This window comes from Oryctolagus cuniculus, chromosome 18, assembly GCF_051225735.1.
Source record: "Oryctolagus cuniculus isolate XC-2025 breed Fujian yellow rabbit chromosome 18, ASM5122573v1, whole genome shotgun sequence".
Lineage (NCBI taxonomy): Eukaryota > Metazoa > Chordata > Mammalia > Lagomorpha > Leporidae > Oryctolagus > Oryctolagus cuniculus.
Window position 1 is genome coordinate 2,103,013 of NC_142884.1, and position 18,842 is coordinate 2,121,854.

Here is an 18,842-nt window from a genome sequence, read left to right on the forward strand (position 1 = left end):
AAATCTTTTTTTTTTTTTAACAGATTTCACAATCTGTGGAGAAGCCCATGCATTCAAGGAAAAACATGCTATACTGCAAAGAATGTATGGAAGAAAGTGTGTGGAGATATGTACAGAAAAAGATTAGAAAATGCAGCAAAATATAACCAATATATTCACTGGACTATCATATTATGCGGAAAAAAGTCTGGATCACTAAAGTCTAAAGCACTAAAAATGTTCATTTTCTTTGATCAATAATTATTAGTCATAAGCATGTATATAGACACAAGCACTCATGTATGTAAATATAAATATCGCTGCCTCCAGGGAGTAACAGGGCCCATGGGAAAGTAGTACTGCATCTGTCCCTGCTTAAATCACTTGGGTGGATTCCCTTTGTCGTGTAGGTAAAGACTCCATTTCCACAATCAGCTGCAAGCAACTGGAACTTCAGAATTCCTACAAGGTGGGATGCACCCTGGCTGGGGAGGGCCTGCATCTGGAGCCTGCCTATAATTTGCATGACTTTTTGACTCTTCCACATACTGCCTTTAGGAAAATGCAGACAATTTCTTTGAATACATATGCATACTTTTTTTTTTTTTGACAGGCAGAGTGGATAGTGAGAGAGAGAGAGAGAGACAGAGAGAAAGGTCTTCCTTTGCCATTGGTTCACCCTCCAATGGCTGCCACAGCCGGCGCGCTGCGGCCCGCGCACCATGCTGATCTGATGGCAGGAGCCAGGTACTTATCCTGGTCTCCCATGGGGTGCAGGGCCCAAGTACTTGGGCCATCCCCCACTGCACTCCCTGGCCAAAGCAGAGAGCTGGCCTGGAAGAGGGGCAACCAGGACAGAATCCGGCGCCCCGACCGGGAGTAGAACCCGGTGTGCCAGTGCCACAAGGCGGAGGATTAGCCTAGTGAGCCACGGCGCCGGCCTATATGCATACATTTATGAGAGACAGAGAGAGAACACAAATGAACAGAGCTGAGATTCTTCTTATTGTCCCAGCCAGAATTTCAACTGTGTAGTCTTGGTTAGCCACTGACTGTGTTGTACACACACAAGCTGAGACCCCAGATAGGCACTCAGTCCATCAGAAAATGAGGAGGTCAGGGTTTCACCCTAGAAAGCTAAGAGAAAAGCTAAGGAAGGTCAACATGGAAGGACATAGGCTGCAAGGAGATGGCTAATATTAAGCACTTGGAAATGTATATTTTCAAAACAGATACCAACATTAGGTTGCCTCCAAGAAATCCAACCACTTCCTGCTAGGGAAGCAACGTATGTATTGTTTGGTTTCCAGCCGAGCACCGCACTAATGAACCACAGTCAGTCTTCGAACTGAAATATAATCTCATGGCAACACCAGGAAGCAACATCCAAACAGCTTCTTTTTGAGGGCCACAAGTTTCCAATTAGACATGTGCCTCTCAATTAAACTCTGGTTGCAACTCAGATATGGCCCAAATCTTTCCTGTAGCAATGGGATCTGGGGGCCTTAAGAAATTATGGAGTTTCTGGGTGAGGTAAGGGGCACAGTGTCTGTAGCAGGGATAGTTCTTTTCTGTGTTCAAACACAATACAATTTGGGAGAATATTTTTATAATCACAAGGTGGGAAATGCCTTATTCAAGACAACCCCAACATCAACAAACACAAAATAAAAGAATATTCAATCTTATCACAAATACTAACAATGTGGGAACAGGAAAGCCTGCGTTACAAGCAGAATTTAACAACTCATTGGCAAAGATCATATAACTATGTAAAGTCAAAGGAATTCTATCACCCATACCGAGAGTATGCTAATGGGACAAGACAAAAAAGTTGAACATAACTTAGAAGGGTTGAGAAGGGATCTGAAAAGGGAGTTCATGAGAAAGAAAAAAGCAAAACCTTCAAGAAACATGAAAGGATGTGCTAACCTACCTGTCGTGCAACATTGGAGGTCCATATTCTTTATAGCCCAAAGGTGGGAGCAATGTAAGTAGCCACTGATAGGTGAATAGAAAAACAAAACATGGTCCATCCAGACAATGCAATATTATTCAGCCTTAAAGAGGAAGGACATTCTGACATATGCTACAACATGGACATTTTGCTTAGTGAAATAAATGCTATGTAGTTTTCACATATAGGAGGCAGAGTGATCAGATTCATAGACAGAAAACAGAATGGTGGTTGCCAGAAGCTGGGGGATTGAGAAGGAGAGTTGCTGTTCAGTGCAAACAGCTTCAGCTTTTCAAGATAAGGGATCCTGGAGGTGGATGGTGGTGATGTTCATTCAACAATGCTACTGAACTGTACACCTAAAGTGATGAAGATGATAAATTTTGTGTTATTCTACTACAATTTTTAAAAGAAGTCTTGAAGTCAAAACCAAAATGAAATGTCACTGCTCCAGCAAAGACGAAAAAGTAATGACACCCAAGTAGGCAAGAGTCAGGGGAATGAACCCTTTTCATGAAGCTGGCAGGAGCGGCAGGCACCCTCTTTCTTGGAAGCATTTCACCAATAGGCCTCAAAGTGCCACATGCATGTACACGTCCTCTGACACAGAACTCCTGTTTCTGGTCAATGGGAGAGTCAGGAAGGGTCATTTCCACCTTGCAAATGAGGCAGGACACTGGAAGCTGATGTGTGGGGCATATGCAGATGGATGGCAACTGCAGTGTGATGTAGCATTTCACAGCAAAAGAAACTGGCTCCTTTTCAAAATATCTCAGTGGTGTTTTAATGCTTAGGTTGAGGATCCATAATTAACTCATAACTGAAAATTTATGTATAAACACCATGACTGATATATTAAATCAATTGTTTAAAAAATCACTTGGGGGGAAGAAGCAGGACAAGAAATGGTACATAAATAATTACCCCAGTTTTGACCAAAGAGCGTTTATTAATTTGTCCATTCTTAAAAGAAAACTACCCAACAAAACTCAAATTTCAGCCACAAATGTAATTCTACAATTCTAGAAACCACTTAAAAAACTTAAGAATAGCAAAGTTCATCAATAACAAAATTATTAGAGGTATTTCCCAAAAAATTTTCACACGAATTCCTTGAAATCTAGTATGTGTTTCATGAATGACACCTCTATTTGGACCGACCACGTTTCAAGTGCTCAGTACCCACATGTGGCCAGTGGCTACTGTGCTGGACAGCTCAGGCCAGAGTGCACTGAGATATTTTTGAACCCATAAGTATTCACCTTGAGAGTCTGGAAAGTTTCAGACTCTGCATCTCTTTCTCCATGGAAACAACTGGCTACAGTCTCCTTGGCGACAGCCCCTGCTAAGAGAGGGTGAGAGCTCTTGAGAGATGAACAGAGCTGAGCAACTAATAACGAAATAGCCTGGCTGGGGGTTGGGTAGGCTGGAGAAGAGTTCAGAAGACAGTCTCCCTGTTAACATCTCATGCACAGCACTGGTGCATGGAACACTGCATTATCAGATAGGGAAATCTTTGCAAGGACAAGAAGCAGAGAAACACTGAATATATGTGTTCACACATCTATATGTACATGAAAATATAGTAAGAGTGAAATCCTCACTGAGGACTGATTTCAAAGTGTGATGGGGTTTTGTCAAACATCCCGCAAGTAGGTTGGGATGCAGCTCTGTAATTGAAAACCTGGACACACAAGGACTTTTGGCATATTCATTCCTGTGACAAACTCGAACTCTCACGTAAAATGAGAAGAAGGTACTCCCAAGAGGACCCAGGGCTCTACCCTGCACACAGATGTGTGGCATGGAATGGGCTTCTGTTTAGAAATGGACAGCACAGAGGCCACATTGAGTGTTTCTGAGAAAACCACCCCCTTCCTGACCTACATGGAAATGTATACATCCCCGGACTCCAGGGCAGCATTTAGCACCGGGAACCTGGAGGAAAATCCAGGGTGGGCTGTTTCACTTGGCACTGGGGCACGTGTTGACATTCAAATGCTTCTGCTGGCATCACAGGCATCCTGCACCGTCTGAGCTTTCTTCTCTTTCCAGGTCCAGCCCATCCCCTCTACTCTCCATGAGCTCTCGGGTCCTGGACTTTCCGCTGGAGTTGAAGGAGTGGCAGTTTTCAGGGCAGGGAAGAAATCTATGGTCTCTTTTTTTCTCAAAAACCCACAAGGAAACATAGTTAAATGCTGTTTTAATCAGGGGATGAAGGAGCCTGACAAAACACAGCATAAACACCAATGAACATAAAAAAAAAACATTCACTTTGCTGACAAGAAGTTGAAGACCCCACTGTTATGGTGTCATGGAGTGAATTATGTCCCCCAACACTTACATGTTGGAGATATAACCCCCAACACCCTAGATTTGATTTGGAAATAGGGTCTTCACAGAAGTAGTGCAGTTGGAGTAAGGCTACTAGGGTGGGCCTACCCCAGTATGGTGTCCTTAGAAAGAGAGATCCAGACTCAGATGTGCACAGAAATAGAACCATGTGAGGAACTGGGACAAAGACAGCACCTTCCAGTCAAAAAGAGAACTGGAACAGATCTCTGGCTCACAGCTCTCAGAAGGAATTAACGCAGCCAACGCTAATCTCAAACTTCCAGCCTACAGAATTGTGAAGCAACAAGTTCCTGTTGTTTAAACCCCCAGTCCACTGTACTCTGTTCAGTAGAACTAAGAAACTCATACACAAACCATGAGAAGTATTTAAATGACCAAACTAGGTAAAAATTTCCAATACATGTGATAATCAAATCACTACCATTAATCACTAAGTAAATTTTAATCACAGATCAACAGGAGATCATTGAACACTGTGTTAATGTCTAGGGATTTCATAATAAATCAGCAGCTGGGTGAATAAGAGAAATTTGTTCTCTCATACACTTGGAGGCTAAAAGTCCACAGTCAGTATATTGGCAGAGACAGGTTCTCACCTCAAAGTGTTGGGGAGAAACCCTGGGTCTGCAGTTCCTGATGACTTCCGGCTTCCCTCATCTTACAGACACATCACTCTGACATCTGCTGCCCTCCACATGCCATCCCTGTGCCTCTCCGTGTCAAAACCTCCCTCTTCTTTCTCCTGTAATGACACCACTCATTGGATGTAGGGTCCACTTTAAGTCTGAGATTACTTCATCTCAAGGTCCTTAACTAATTACATGGACAAAAACCCTATTTCTAAGTAAGTTCTCATTGTTTCTAGGGATACAGGAATTTTGGAGGGACACTATTCAACCCACTACAAACACAAAAATGGGAGGAAAAGGCTCAAAGAGTCTGTTCACAAAATAAATTTCTGATGAAGGTTTAAGTTTGAAGGTATGTCTGTTGCCCTTCCCAAAGGTCTGGGAGAGGCCCTAGCAAATGTTCATGTCGTCACGTGCAAAGTTTTCATAAGTGAGATACTTTATTATTTTTATTTAAAAGATTTATTTACTTATTTTAAAGGCAGAGTTGGGGGGGGAGGGAGGGAGGAAGAGTGGGAGGGCAGAGGGAGGGAGGCAGGAAGGGAAGAAGAATTTTCAATCTGATGTTTCATTCTCCAAATGGCTTCAATCACTGGGACTGGTTAGGCTGAAGCCAGGAGCCCAGACCTCCATCCAGGTCTCTGTATGGGTGCAGGGGCCCAAGGACTTGGGTCATTTCCTCTCTTTCCCAGGCAAAACAGCAGGAAGCTGGATCAGAAGTGGAGGAGACTGGATTTGAACCAGTGCTCAGATGGAATGCTGGCATCACAGGTGGCACCTTAACCCATTGTCTGAAAGTTATTTTAAATGAAACTGGTTAAAATCACTGCCTATTTCTATCACTGTCACTGTCTATTTCTACCTTCCCTCCCCTTTCCTCATAAAATCCTCATGTCAGATGGCATTAAAGTGATCATGGGCATTTCTGAGATCTAGCTAAGGAACAGTTGAGTTTGAAGATACATTTAGCTTGTGTTTAGTACATACAGGATGGGTAGGATATATTTCGCAAATAAAAATAAGGACTCCCAATTAAATTTGGATTTCAGATAAATAATGAATAACTTTTGTATATGTGTGTCATATGCAATATTTGGGAAATACTGCAGAGTATACAAAGATAATTTACACCAAAAATGTTTATATCGCCCTCAAATCCACAAGTTGAAACCTATCAGCAGCAGCAGGTGAGATATCAGGGAGGTGATCAGGTTGTCAGGTTGTAGCCCTCATAAACAGGGCTGCTGCCTTCATAAAAGAGGCCCCAGAGATGCTCTGCTCCATTCTACCACGTGAGGACACAGGGAGAGTCCTCTTCTAAAACCAGATATAAGGCCTTACCAGACGCCGAGTCTGCAGGCACTCTGACCTTGGGCTTCTGTTGTTTAAGGCACCAGGTCTATAGTGTAGTATTTTGTTACAGTAGCCTGAATGGACAGAAAATTGTTTATCTTAAATTAACACTTTATCTGGTAAGCCTATATCTGCGTTACTAGTTATTGTATACAACTGTACTACTAGGAATTGTATACAATTCCATAGTTTATGTAATATTTTAAATATGACTATGGTATTTTTTATGATGTTTTATGATGAAAACCATAAAGTTATCAGCAATCCCTTGTGTAGGAACAGCCCCAGAACCCCCCAACATGCTGTGCTGAACTTATGTCAATACATGAGGGTACTTACCACAATTGGCACACATCCTGTCATTCAGGCCACAAGAAGTAAGAACCAAGGGAGGAAAACAAGGACTGACATGGACAAACCCAGAAGTTTCTCTGTGGACAATTCTTCTGAATATCAGAAATGTAAAATGTCTAAATAGGAGATTCGAGGATCACTACTGCCTAGTCAAGACACAAGTTCTTCTGTCAGTAGGACACTCACACACTGCGGCACATTCTGTCAATGACAGATGCATCCAGAGATGGTCCCCTAAGGCTGTAATAGAGCGGGAAAATTCCTATTGCCTAGTGAGGTCACAGCCATCACAACACCACAGAATAGCACACTGCTCACGTTTGTAGTAATACTGCAGTAAACACACATGGTGCACTGCCAGCCTTGTGAAACTAGCACATATAATTATGTAATTATAAAACTATCTTTTTTTTTTTTTTTTTTTAGACAGGCAGAGCAGACAGTGAGAGAGAGAGACAGAAAGGTCTTCCTTTGCCATTGGTTCACCCTCCAGTGGCTGCTGCGGCCGGTGCACCGCGCTGATCCGAAGCCAGGAGCCAGGTGCTTCCTCCTGGTCTCCCATGTGGGTGCAGGGCCCAAGGACTTGGGCCATCCTCCACTGCACTCCCAGGCCACAGCAGAGAGCTGAACTGGAAGAGGAGCAACCGGGACAGAATCTGGTGCCCCGACCGGGACTAGAACCCAGGGTGCCGGTGCCACAAGGCGGAGGATTAGCCTATTGAGCCACAGTGCCGGCCAAAACTGTCTTAATAGACAACCATATTACTGGTTTATTCATATACTAATCATTTTTGTTAATATTCTAGAGAGTACTTCTACTTATTAAAAACATTTCCAATAAAATGGTATGCTCGTGCTGGGGCAGTCTCATACATCTTGTATTTACTGCATCTCTTGATGGCATTTTCTTTTGTGCTTAATTTATCTTGTTGCTATGGCCCTAGGAGCAATAGGCTATAACTTATCCATACAGTCTAGGAGTGTAGTAGGCTGTGCCATCTAGGTTTATGTGACTGTACCCTATGTTTGCATGACAATGAAACCACCTACTGACACATTTCTCAGAATACCGATCCACTGTCAAGACACACATGACTGTCATTCATTAGTACTGTGTAGATTACCATAACATGCTGGGGAAAACATGCTTTTGGATGAAGAATCCCTGGTTTACCTGGGCCAACCCTGATGAAGTTCATCAAACAGCTAGGGTGATACTTTGTGAAGATGTATCTGGTCTCCAGGAAGTCTAGTAGTTCCAAGGACAATGTCACATGAAATCTGATGCAGAACAGGGAATCAAGAAGAAAATGCTTCTCTGATATAACTCCTGCCCAGGTTCACCTATCTGTCAAACCATCAACTGTGACAGGAAAACATCAATTGACTACATGAATTTCAGTGCCAACCAGTACAACACAATGACAATTTTTAAAAAAAAACTGTTGAACACCTCTTCTGTGTGATTTAATTTCAGATTCACTTTGGTTTTTAGTTGCTTTTCTTAAAATCAATCACACCAGAATTCAATATGCCAAAAAGGAAGTATCCCACTGGAAGCCAATATCAGTCTAAAAGAAAGAAGGAGCTTCAAAATATAAAAATAAATTAAAGTGCTGTTGAACAAAATCATGATGATGAGAAAAAGAATCATGACAGCCCAAAAGATAAAGATAGAGAAAATGAAAACAGCTGCAAGAGATGAATTTTTTTAAATTAGAAGAACCAAGATCTTTCAAACAGGAAATTAAAAGCAGAAGCAAAATGGAAATAATAACAATAGCAATAAAAAACAAAATTTACAGGTCAGCAAAATGGACAGGAGGAGGCTGACACTGGCTTCACTTCATTTCAGTTTGCTGATTTTGATGAAGGCCAAGAGTGCTCATTAGAACCTGTTGAGTTGTGCTATGTTCTGTTCAACTGTTGAAAAAGGGTCTGTTTGTTTTTTTTCCAAAAGTGTGATCTCAATAATATTTACACAGCATCCACTGAATATGCAATGATGATAAATAGTTCAATATGAGATCCAGGCTAATCTTTGGTTTGCATTTCACTGTTTTATGTGCAGACAGTTTCCAACCAGAGTAATGTGACTTCTCTTGGATGAATTTTCAGACAGGACAGACTGAGTGCTTCCCAACATGAGGAAGATCCACAGGGCACAGAAGGCTACGTTTATGCAGGTGAGATGTTATTCAAGTAGAAAAGCAACAATCAGGCAGGAATATTTATTCGTCAAATAGGAAAAGTTTTGTGGGAGACATTATACTCATCAAGTGCACTTAAAAAAGATACTGAAGTGGCCGGCGCCACGGTTCACTAGGCTAATCCTCCGCCTTGCGGCGCCGGCACACTGGGTTCTAGTCCTGTTCGGGGCGCCAGATTCTGTCCTGGTTGCCCCTCTTCCAGGCCAGCTCTCTGCTGTGGCCAGGGAGTGCAGTGGAGGATGGCCCAAGTGCTTGGGCCCTGCACCCCATGGGAGACCAGAAGTACCTGGCTCCTGCCATCGGATCAGTGCGGTGCGCTGGCCGCAGCACGCCGGCGTGGCGGCCATTGGAGGGTGAACCAATGGCAAAGGAAGACCTTTCTCTCTGTCTCTCTCTCTCACTATCCACTCTGCCTGTCAAAAATTAAAAAAATAAATAAATAAACTTTAAAAAAAATGATACTGAAGTGAGAAAATAAATTTGCCTTATTTAAACAAAACTGTTTATCAATAATGAATTTAAACACTGGGGAAAATATTTGCAAAATAGTGACAAAACAAAAAATCAGCCAGAAGCCACAGGCAGCTTATGTTTAAAATTCTACAAAATATTTCAAAGGCATTGATCAGATGGTGATATATTTGGGTTTGTACAATGGAAAAAACTGAGAGATTTAAAAAACACACTTCTGTTTATTGAGACTGTTCAACAAGCAAAACAAATATGTGGTCACTGTAACCAACCAAGAAATTCATGTCAGTGTGTCCCTCATGAGAGTGTGTGTGACAGTTCTACTCTTCTGAAGTTCAAACGCAAGCCATCTCTCTTTAAGGCATCAGTAGCTGCATTCATTCCTTAATTTTGGTGGGGGAAAGGAAGAACAAAAATGGCCCTGCCCCTCCTGGGTCTGAGGTTTTGATTACCTTTGTACATTGTAACACTAAAGCATTTTTCTTTTCAGGTTCATCTCATCAATGAAGTATTTTTTAAAAAATCTAAAATTGTGATAAAAGACACATGACATAAAATTTACCATTGTAACTATTTTAAATATGCAGTTAAAAGGTATTATACACATTTACAATGCTGTGTAGACATTACCAAATTCATGTCCAGAAATTTCTTCTTGCAAAACTGGAACTCTGTACTCATTAAACAACCCCCTGTTTTCCTCTCCCCCAGCCCCTGGCAAGCATTCTACTTTGTGTTTCTATGAATTTGACTACTCAAGGAACTTCATGTATGTGGAATCGTACAATTTGCCTTTTTGTAACTGGCTTATTTCATGTAGCCTAATATCCTCAAGGTTCATGTATTTAACACAAAGCATTTCCTTCATCTTAAGACTAACTTATATTCCATTGTGTGGATACACCCCATTTTTGCTCATTCATCTGTGCATGGACACTTGGGTTGTTTATACTATTTTGCTGTTGTGAATCATGTTGCAGTGAATACATAGGTACAAATGTCTCTGCAAGACCCTGCTTACAATTCTTTTGCAAATGTACCCTAACAAGGTACTGCTGGATCAAATGATAATTTTTAGTTTTTTGAGTAAATGCTATAGTGTTTTCCAAAATGGCTGCATCATTTTTTATCCCTATCAACAGTGCACAAGGGTTCCAATTTCTCCACATCCTGACCAACAGTTATTATTTTCTGTGTTTTTGCTTTTTTATATAATATCCCTACACATAAAATTGTGAAATTGTGAGTATTTTAAAGTCACTTGCCAACCTAGCTATTCTCCAAAAAGACTCTGCATATACCAAGGTATTTTCCCATTTGATAGCTACTCAAATCTTGCAACTTGCATAAAGTGTGACTTTAAAGATGTTAAAAGATATTCCTGAAGATTGTGAAGAGGAAATCAATCAAATTAATACAAAAAATTCATTTAAAAAGTGTATAAAGATTGAATAAGTTTTATGACTATATGGAAAGGTACTTTGAAACTTGTCCAAACAAATAAAAAGTGACAAATAACATATTCTTGATTTGGATATATATGTCATATTTAAATTTATTAAATTTAATTTAAAAATCAGGATAATTTGATAAAAATTTATTGGAATCAGAAATAAACACAATAAGGATGAGATTAATTAAGCCAACAGAATTTTTCTGTGTGACATAAATAAGAAATTCATAATACAACAATTTTTTCCAATCCTACCAAACTAGGAATTCACCAAGAGCTAAACTACATTTTGAAGTAGTCAGTAGGCTCTTAAATTGTTGAACAAGTCAGTAAACAAAGAAAAGCAAATCACATGAACATACTAAAAATTAAGATTTAAATAGAGATTTAAATCTCTCACTGAAGTGATAAAAATACATAAGACTCACAAAAAGAACTATAACAAACTGGTCAATGAATATCTTCAAGTAAAAGAATATTTAAAGTTACTCGGTGCAAAGGTGACTTGAAAGATGCTAAAATATTACTGTTTTCATTATCTAATGCTAGGTGACAAATAGCCACAAACTTAATTGAAAATAACACACATCAGGTGAAAACTGTTGAAATCCTCCCTTAGTATAGAGTTGGTCTTCTGTATATAAAGATAATTAAAAATGAATCTTAATGAAGAATGCGATGGAGAAGGATTAGGAGGTGGGACGGGAATGGGGTAGGAGGGCAGGTATGGGGGAGAAGAACCGCTATATTCCTAAAACTGTATCTGTGAAATTTGTATTTATTAAATAAAAGCTTTCTAAAAAAAAAAGAAAATAACACACATTATCTCAGAAATATGGCACGAGTAAACGAGGTGGCTCTGGTTGCAGATGAGTCAGTCATACATCAGCTGGGTTATTTCAATACTCTTCTGGGAGGGGTCCAGCTCCAAGCTTCAATCCTTACTGAGAAATGTATCTTGTATCTCCAAGGAGCTGTTCATTCTTTTTTTAAAAAAAAAAAAAAAGATTTATTTTATTTATTTGAGAGACAGAGTTACACAGAGAGGTAGAGGCAGAGAGAGAGGGGTCTTCCATCTGCTGGTTCACTCCCCAGAGACAGAGCAAGAGAGAGATTATAGTGAGAGTGGCAGAAATAGAGACTGAGAAAAAGAAAGAGACATCTTAGCGTCTTCATACGAAGATGAAAGCTTCAGCCTTTTTATGATACAGTCTTAGAAGTGGTTTCCAGCCACTTCTGTTGATTTTTGCTGCGAGCTCTATTAACCAGTTTTCTGTTAGTATAACAAAAGCCTGAAGGCTAGGTACTTACAAAGAAAAGAGGGGTTTTAGCTCATAGTTCTGGCATGGAACCAGCATTAGTTTGGTTCTGGGGAGGAACTCATGGTGGTGGCATCACCATGGGGGAAGTGTCCTCAGATAGGAGGAGAGACTGGGGAGTGGTCAGGTTTTTTTTTTTTTTTAATAACAATTCTATATTAACTCAGGGTTCCTACAAGAACTTCCTCAATCCCTTCTAAGACAGTGCACTCAATGCCCCCAGCTCCCAATCTCGACGAGGTCCCGTGAACTCTTAACATTACTACCCTAGGGATCAAGTCTCCAAGACACGAACTCCTTGGGGGATAAACTGCACTAAAACCGTGCCATGGGTTGAACTGCATCCCCCTTAACATTCATATGTTGAAGTCTTAACTTCTAGTGCCTCAGAATGCAACTATATTTGAAGAGAGGGTCTTTAAAGAGGTAATTAGGGTAAAAGAATCCCAATCCAGTATGAACAGTGTCATTATTTGAAGAGGAAATACGTGGGGCCGGTGTTGTGGCACAGCAGGTTAAGCTGCCACCTGTGACACTATTATCACAGAAGGGCACTGGCTGCTCCACTTCCAATCCAGCTCTCTGCTACTGCACCTAGCCCAGCCCTGGCCATTGTGGCCATCTGGGAGTGAACTAGCTATTGGAAGACCCCTCTCTATCTCTAACTCTGCTTTTCAAATTTATAAAAAGAGATCTTTAAATAAAAAGAGGAAATGGGGGAGAAAGAGAGAGAGAAAGAAAGAGAGAGAGAATGTGTGCTCAGGGAAGGCTGTGTGAGGACACAGTGAGAAGGCATCAACTGCAAACCAAGAGAGTCCTCAGGAGAAACCAACCTTGCTGACATCTTGATCTTAGACTTCCAGCCTCTAGAACTCAGATGAAACAGAATCCCATTGTATAAGTTGCTAAGCCTATAGTATTTTTGTTATGGCATCCCTAGCAAACTGACACAAATTTCTCCCTGTTCAACAATCAAGTCACCCAAGAGGATCCACACCCAAGAGGACGGGATTATGCAAATACAAGGAGACAAGAATAATTGTGAACCTTCCACACAGCAAATACAAGCAGACAAGAATCATTGTGGGGCCAGCGCTGTTGCTCACTTGGTAAATCCTCCACCTGCAGTGCCCACATCCATATGGGCGCCAGGTTCTAGTCCCGGTTGCTCCAGTCCAGCTCTCTGCTGTGGCCTGGGAGGGCAGTGGAGGATGGCCCAAGTGCTTGGGCCTCTGCACCCGGGTGGGAGACCAGGAGGAAGCACCTGGCTCCTGGCTTCAGATCGGCACAGCGCTGGCCGTTGTGGCCACTTGGGGAGTGAACCAACGAAAGGAAGACCTTTCTCTCTGTCTCTCTCTCTCACTGTCTATAACTCTACCTGTCAAATAAAAAATAAAATAAAAAAAGAATCATTGTGAACCTTCCACACCTTGTCTTCATTTAAGAGAGGTTTCCCTAAATTTGATGACAATCCTAAAATTTACACAACTTCACTAACAATGGGTTGGGATGAAAAAGAGGAACTTTTCTAAGCCATCAATAAGAAAAAAGAAATTATCTTGGTTCAACCATCCTAAGGCAAAGGTTGCATTATCTTCCTTTTCTCTCTAAGGAAAATTGTTACAAAATCATGAAAAAAATTTGCTTTTGTAATTTTGTAACATAATTTTTGGCTATACAAAAAGAATATGCAGCCCTCAAATTAAAATAAGTACAAGAGTCATTCATTCCAAAAATGTAATGAAAAGATAAGTTAAGACACCACTTGGGACACCAGCATACCATATTGGAGTGCCTGATTCCAGTCCTGGCTCCACCTCTAATTCGTTTTTTGCTAATGTGCACCCTGGGAGGAAGCAGCCAATGGCTTAAGAACTTGAATTCCTGCCATCCATATGGGAAACCCTGATTGAATTCCAAGATTCTGGCTTGGGGGAATGAACTAAAGAATAGAAGATCTCTGTTTCTGTCTCTCTGCCTCTGAAACAAAATGAAAATAATAAAACCTTTTAAAAAGATAAGTTTATTAGTTTATTTTGGTGCAAAGAAACTTTTAAAATCCATGTATGATGCCTTTTTCATAATATGCATTTCCACTAGACTTTTTTAAGTCCTCTTGCATGCATAAATTTTGAAATTTCTTACACTAATATAAAATTATCTTTTAACTCTATTTCCATAAGCTTTTTGAAGCATCCACACATGTACCACAAGACTAACTTTGGGAAACATAATTCAGTAACTATGCCTTAGTTATTCATCTAAAAAACTGTACCTATTGGACCCTGTTTTTGAAGTACCCTTATAATACTCTATCAATGAATACATTCTATTTTATATGCCCGCTCTCTTGTCGGTGGACAGTTAGATTCTTGGGAATATCATACAAAGACGAAAAATGTTCATTGCCTCACAGAACCTTCCTCTTAATAGAAGAAACAGAAAATTAACAACTGATCAGGAAAGCAGAGACAAATAGAAATTCTCCCAGTTGTAAGGAGACAAGTACCACAGTATGTATTTTAGCATTTAGTCATTTGGCAAATACCTGTTGTGTTCTCACTTGTCTAGCATTGTTTGTAAAAGCAAAAGATTGTGGGGTGGAGAGATGTAGCCAGTGCAGAATGTCTACCAACAAGAGAGTGAATATATAAAGTAGCATGTACGCACATGACAGAATACTATGAGAGTACTTAATTTTTTTTGAAAGAGGAATTGTGAGATTATTTTGGTACAAAAAATAATTGAAATTCATTCATAGTCCTTTCATAATATTAATTTGCATGAAGCTTTGACGACCTGTGTATGTAGGGGAATTGGACCCTTGTATGTAGCCATTTTTTTTTTAGATTTTATTTATTTATTTATTTGAAAGCCAGAGTTACACAGAGAGAGGAGAGGCAGAGAGAGAGAGGGAGAGGGAGAGGGAGAGGGAGAGGGAGAGGGAGAGAGAGAGAGGTCTTCCATCCGATGGTTCATCCCCAGATGGCTGCAACGGCCGGAGCTGGGCCAATCTGAAACCAGGAGCCAGGAGCTTCTTCCGAGTCTCCCACATGGGTGCAGGGGCCCAAGCACTTGGGCCATCTTCCACTGCTTTCCCAGGCCATAGCAGAGAGCTGGATCAGAAGTGGAGCAGCTCAAAACTACTACACCACAGCGCCAGTCCCGGTATGTAGCCATTTAAAAGCTTGAATGCAAGGCACAAGGTCATGATCAAGAAGTCACAAGAAAACTATGTTGTGCACTGAAATTCACAAACTGATGCCACAGGTACAGAACTCCTTGGACCGTTTAATTATATTTCCCCACAATATTTTCCTCACTGGACTTGTGATCATTTGGAACTGTTTTCTTTCTTCACTTGCTTCAGCTCCCAGTTATTATTTTGAGTTCTACCGGCCATAATGCAATGAGCAAGCAGGCAAAGCATGGGTCTAGGAAGCAAGACCTCTGCCATTTGTTGCAGAGTTCGTTCCACCAGTAAGTCAGACTCATTCCCTTTTTCAGTAATCAGACAGACCTGACAACTACACGATGGAATTCTTTTTAACCCATACACACTTATCCAAATCCTGGAAATTTCCAGCCTCAGAAGCTTAATGCCAGCTGCAGTTTCCATGACAACAGATAAGACTTCCTCTGGAGAGCAGGTACCAAGAGAGAACAAAACAGAGGTCTGGTGGGGGTGGGAGGACTCCAGGGAGGAGTGGTGTGGACTTCCTCCACCTTGGTACCTCCAAATGTCCCTTTTACGGCTGACTTCATGTGAGACCAAGTCTAGATTAGCTTCTTCTTGATGGAAAACCCAGTCTACATAGAGAAAAGCACAACTTGGCGACTTTCATTCTGCTGGGGCAGAGGTGAAAGATGAGTGAGGAGAAAAAGGAATCAAAAGGGAGGGTGAGTGATACAGGACTGACCATTACCCCTACAGTGATGCACAAAGCATGGTCCCCATATAGCAGCATCACTTGAATTAAGTTAAAAGGGTTAGAAATCCAATTTTCCATTCTCCACCCCCATCTCCCACTTCAGTGAACCTTTCAGGTACGTCTGATGCTTGCTCAAGTTTGAGAAGTGCTGGTCTGTGCTACTGGTTAACAGCTATGAGTTGACAATATTTTTGCTACTATTTCTCATCTGATAGAAAACACTTGAATGTGCATTCCTCAGGTGTATGCCCTGAAACCTGGGGTACTCTTTCTCCAGCTTCCACATGTGTCTCATCCCTTCCTTGCCCTACTCGAATCTTCAGTTGATGCTGCCAATCTCCCTCCTTATCCACACCTCCTTCTTCAGTGTGTGCACATTCAAATGCCAGGGCCTGGCAGCAGGGGATCAAGAGTGACTTGCTTGTTGAGTTTGGGGTTTCCTTATATGGTGCTAAAAGTGTACTGAAGCTAGAGAGAGGTGATGGTTGCACAATACTGTGAATGCACTAATGGCCACTGAATTGTTTTCTGTCTTTACAGGGCAAAAAGTTTCAGTTAGATAGTAGGAATAAGTTCTGGAGATCTACTGAACAGTGTGGTGAGTATAACTAATAATAATGTATGCTATACCTGAAAACTGCCAAATGTTCTCATCATGAAAATGGTCATCAACTTGATTTAATCATCTGATAATGAATACATTTGTCAAAACATCATGCTAGATACCATATCCTTTGAAAATGTAGATTCTTCACATGTTCACAATATTCATAATATTTCTTGAGGGTAATGAATACAGATGAATAATTTCAGATTAGGAAAGAAGCCTTCTGTAAGAATTTGACTTTTTAAATGCTTATTAAGAATGTGCACCTCAGTGTGGTGCACTCAAGCTTACTGATTTCCCTGTCTCTCTTTTTACTTCCTCCCCTGTTCTTCGACTGCAGCCAGGTTGACCATTTTCAGTCTTGGCTGACAACGGGACTCCAGAGCTGTGGAGTGTGGAGAAAGGGTGGGTAGCCCTCTGTCTGTTCTCCATTTGAAGGAGGAGAAGAGGGATCCTGGGAAGGGCTGAGCTAGGTGGGTGGAATAGAAGGTTGCCTGGGATAAGCCCTTCCTTCCCAGCTGGGGACCCAGCTCTTCCTGTTACAGGAATGCTCAGGGAAGAAAAAGGATGAGATGCTCTAGTCAAGTCTAGGTCTGGTTGGCCTTTCTTTCCTTTTGGAATTGTTGTTTCCTTTTAGAAAATCTGTCACATTCACACAATCCTCTAAACCAAAGACAGAAGTCATTGCCCAGGCCAAGAACTGTCTCTCATTTACTCTCACAGAAACCCCCAATCCATGCTAACTTCTCCTTTCCACAGCTCTGTAGCCCATTAAGTTGTGGAGAGGGGGAGTCTTGTTGATCCGGTCTTAGAAATAGGTTTTGCATCAAGCTGCGCTGTTGATTTCTTGCTCAAGCGACTGCAAAAACAACCCAAACTAGTTTTTTCCTTCTCAAAGAAAAATACAGGCAAAGCCACCCACTACGAACCCTTTCAGTGAACTCTCATTGCTCTTTGAATAGATTCTACCCTCCTTACATTAGCCTATAAGCCATCTTGACCCAAGATTTTTCTCTTTAGAGAAATCTCGGGGATACCAACTGTGTTGGAAGGGGGCTCAGAGGGATTTTCCTCAAAGTTGGGTCCATATAAGTTTCTGAACTATTCAACTCTATATCTTGGGTGGACAAATGTTTTTCTGTAAAGAGCTTAATAACAAATGTGTCAGTCTCTGTGGGCCATGCAGTCTGTGACTCAACTACTGGATTAGAGATAGTGTGAAGGCAGGCACAGATAGTGTTAATGAATAACTGACACTGGAGGGCTGGGTTAAATTAAAACTTCATTTACGGATCCATCTTTCCATCTTATTGACTGCCCCATCTCACCCATGATTCCATTTTCTCTCTTCTAGTCCTGCAATCATCTCTTCACTGGTCCATTCTGCCCACCATCCTTAGTCTTTAACTTGATCAGAATCACAGTAGACTCATCTAAGTAAATCTGACCACATCTTACCCTTGCATAGAACCTCTAAGTGTAATACTGTTGGTCTTTCAATACATCTCCATATTTCTTATGAAGATCTGCAAGCAGTTGGAACTGCAGAACTCCTTATAGAAGGGACTTAGGAGGGACAGTCTGGTCTGAGGTTGGGAGGCTAAGGAGTTTGCCTTGCAGGTGTGTATGCAGTGATGCTCACTCACAAAGGAGCATACAAATCACCTGAATGCATGCATTTAGAGATTTGTAAAGTACAGAGGAATAAGAGTGAACATGCTGAAAATGTACTAACTGTTTGAATTATTATTTCAATGTTTATGTAATGTAGTTATACAAATATATCTGCAAGTAGGTTGCCATTACGTGCCAACTATAGAAAAACCTTACATGAGGAAAACTATGGATCATGGACTATGAAAGGCACTTGAAATACTCAACTCATCTCAAAATAAGGACACTAGAATTTCATCTCAGAATACTAGAGAAAATTCAGTTATGAACATGACTGAGGGATATGATCTATAAACATGCCTAGTATGAAATATCTTCATGGTTTATAACTGGATGTCTCAAGAATACTGGCCATGTTGTACTGTTTCTGGGAAAACTGTTCCCTTCCTGAGTTGGATATCAATGTATATAGAGCTTGGATATGAGCCGGGCATTTGAAGGTCATTAATCAGGGAAAAATTCTATGGTGGGTAGTTGCCCTGAGGTTTTATTTGGCAACTGGACCAAACTGACATCCTAACAGCTACTCTTCAGAGAGCATTTGCTTTT